General features: G+C 43.9%; 1 long non-coding RNA gene across 1 annotated transcript; it reads left to right on the top strand.

The window, feature by feature from the left end:
* Positions 1–225: 225 nt before the first annotated feature.
* Positions 226–2,988, top strand: LOC119332696. The gene is made up of 3 exons (XR_005161096.1): positions 226–734; positions 1,224–1,366; positions 2,750–2,988. It is a non-coding gene; the product is annotated as an uncharacterized LOC119332696 (long non-coding RNA).
* Positions 2,989–3,480: the final 492 nt, after the last annotated feature.

Below are 3,480 nucleotides of genomic sequence, written 5' to 3'. Positions count from 1 at the left end.
AACCCATAAGGAAAATGGCATAGTGAAAAAATGACCCCAGTCCAAAAAAGACCCTAATAGCCACATGGCAGTAGGCAACCAACCAAACAATACGCAGGCCCACTAGCCACTGCCGATGTCGATGGACGAGGCTTGCCTGCTCCCGTCCCGTGCTCCCGTCCGTACTCCCGAAACGTTAAATTTTGCATCGAACGACCCTTTTTTGGCCCAAAAAAAACTCGCCGAGCTCTCGTATTTCCCTGTCCCCAATACGTATTCCCCTCCTTCCCCTTTCGCTTTACCTTCCGACAGCCGGCCGTGGGCAGCGGAGAGATCCAGTGAACCAGCTAGCGCTCCCCTCGATCTCGTTCTGTTCCCGTCGCTGCAGGCTGCAGCCGTCCGTCGGCGTGAAGGAGGGGCACGGCAAGCGAGTTGGCTTCAAGATTTTGCCCGCTGCTTGTCTCATCAGAGCGGTGGCGCCGCTCCCGTCCGGGATGTCGGCCCTCTCCTACTGCAAGACAGCCTCCGCCTCCTTGTTCGTTTTCGCGTCAAAGATCGAGGCTTGGAGTTGCCTGTGATGGGGACGGTGATGGTGGAGCTCGGGCGGGGATAATTGAGGTGTTGACAGTGGAGATGGCGGCGGCGGCGGCTGGGCGTCAGCCGCGGCGAGCGAGAAGGGTGTCCCCCATCCAGCGGCTCTTCCAGGCGTGTGGCGTCGTCTCCGGAACCCCTGCACCGTTCCCGTGCCTGCCGAGGTTGCCTTGCCCCGCTCCCTCCCTTGCTCCTCTGTACTATTTTTCTGTAGAATTCAGATGTCTCGCCTGATTTGTTGGCCCTTTAGTGTCTCATCTGAGCTTATTGTACTGTATGTAGCTACTGTTATTTGAGCACACAAGCACAAGGGGATATTGCAAATTAATTTGGTCTATACAGAGATTTCTTAAAAGCTCAAATTTTGTTGCGTAAAATTGTAGATCGAAATTAGTTTCTACATGTCCTTTATACCTAGCTAGCTGTGTTTAAGTTGACAATATTTTTGTATCATTGTTCTGTTCTGTACGAACTGAAGGTGCTCAGTTTGATTTTTTCTAAAAAGATATTTAATTTTAGGATCAACAAAAAGAAAGCATAGTTGAAATGCAGTGGATTCAGACTTGGAAAGGTGCAGGAAATGCTAATGATGATGTGTACTGATTGATTGAATTGAAATTTGATTAGCTGCTGGCGGTGATGTTTGGATACAGGACGAGGCCAGAAGAGGTTCAATGAAGTGAACAAATTACTCCTTACTTGGTTTGCATGCAAAGTCATATGATTGGGTTGATATTCATCTAGGTGACAGTGGCGCTTCATTACTGCAGCGATCAACTACTGGGTTGCTTGTCAGGTTAGGCAGAAAAACCTGTTTTGTTCGTATTACAGTGTGTACCTGATGAAAAACAAGCAAATACATGATGTCGATAGTATCCTTCAATCCATGGTCGTTTACTCATAGTTTCTAATAGAATTGCAAGCAAATACATGAGATAAAACTCTATAACATCGATTAAGTAGGCTTCTGTTCGAAGATTGGTAGATCTTGTCCTGGCATCCTCGTAGGGGTAGAGGTGCCAATGGTAAGATTATATGTTCTTGGAAGAACGATAGATTCTGTCCTGGCATCATCATAGGAGTCTGTTGTTGGTGTTAAACACAATATATATTGTGTCACATATGGAGAGTCCAAGACTTGGGCGTAGGATCTAGGATAGATGGTTGGTTCGGTTCAGATGTAATCTTATCTCCTCTAACTACTTCTATCTCTTGTTCTCCAAGTTGTATACCTCTTGTAATATCTCCAACCTATGCACTTCCAGGGAGGTTAAGGCCATGTCTTAAGTATAAGGTCATGTCTCCAGTAGCACTGGGATCTTAAGTATAAGCCCATATCTCCAGTAGCACGATTATGATTACGTGCAGCCTCAAATTCTTACACATAATATAATCTGTTTTTGAGACTTATTTTCATATGGGCTTTACATCCACATCGTATTTCGGGCCTACTGTAACTGAAAGAATCCTCTCTCTTATCTTCTGCGCGGAATCCTGTCAATTAAAATAAGTATCTTAGTGATCCAAAAGTAATATAACCAAAACTAAAAAGATACTCTCTCTTATCTTCGGATGCTAAAATCAATGGCTTTTGCATAATTGTTATAAAAGGAGTAAGCTTCCTCTTCAGATAAAAATTGCATGCCAAGCTTTGGTACCCTTTCATTAATGTAATCTGTTGCATTGCTAGGAGCAGTTTCATGCACATCCTATATGAATCAGTATTCACATTAGTTCATATGCATATGCTTGAAAGTTAGATATATGAAACAAGGTTCTCAACCAGATTGATGTTCCAAAATTGTACTGTAACTCTTTAATCCTCATAATCATATGACATGTCCTGTCTAGAAGGCTGCACTACTGGAATACTAAATGCAAACTAAATTATTCTACAACAGTCTGAATGTAAATCTATTGGAAATGGACATAATGTATATTTTTAGACTAATATAGATTATGGATAAAGAACAATTAGACATCTGTTTTTTTTTACATGTAGTACGCCGTGAATAACTACCAGATTCTTGTATATGTATAGCCAAAATTACATGAATCACCTAACAAACTAAGTTGTGCAAAACAGCTATTCCCAGTGGTCTAGATGATTGTACAGTAGTTTCAATTGGATTTGAATAGATCTTATACAATCATGATCGGTTGATTTGTTTGTCAGCAGGGAAAAACAACCAATTCAACAAGAAGGGCGGGAACAACGAAAAGAGATCAAGAGGAATATGAGTCAGATTTCTTACTTTTGATCCTTCAGATCCATTGTCTTGTTGATGGTTCCCATAGTCAGTGCTCGAAGAAGAAGACATAGGGGATAATAGAGCCCCAGTCCGCTTGATGTTTGCACAATTAACGTTCTCCCAGAAATTAATTCATGGCGATCAGCTGCGATTGCAATTTTTCTTCTGCCTGTGATTTAAGATACCTCTGTTTTATGGGATGGGCGTCCTTTTTGGCGCGCAGAAGTGAGATTGGCGGACATATTCCCTCCAGATTTGTTTTTGCGGGCCTTTTCCGTCCAGAATCAATCGTGAGTATTACCTGCGGGAGAGTAAAACACGGAATACGTGGTCGTTTCCCCCTTTTTGGGGCCAGAAAAGGGACGTGAGGAAGGAAAATTGTGGCCAGCCGTTCGATGCAAATTTAACGTTTCGGGAGTATGGATGGGAGCACGGGACGGGAGCAGGCAATCCCCGTCCGATGTGGATCGATCCCATGAGTCCAGCGCCTCAAAAAAAGGAATGGACCAATTCGATCCTAGGAAAAGGATCGCTTGTGTTGATCAAAAGAAAGGAAAAGGATTGCTCGTTCCGCATTGCCTCGCTGACTCATTCACGGCTTGATGCACTCGTTGCTCTTGCGTTCGCCTGAACCTCCGCCGCCTGACAGCTCCCAATC

The sequence above is a fragment of the Triticum dicoccoides genome, chromosome 7A, assembly GCF_002162155.2.
Source record: "Triticum dicoccoides isolate Atlit2015 ecotype Zavitan chromosome 7A, WEW_v2.0, whole genome shotgun sequence".
Taxonomy (NCBI): domain Eukaryota; kingdom Viridiplantae; phylum Streptophyta; class Magnoliopsida; order Poales; family Poaceae; genus Triticum; species Triticum dicoccoides.
The sequence above is the reverse complement of the archived record's forward strand: the minus strand, read 5'-3'. Positions and strand labels throughout refer to the sequence as shown.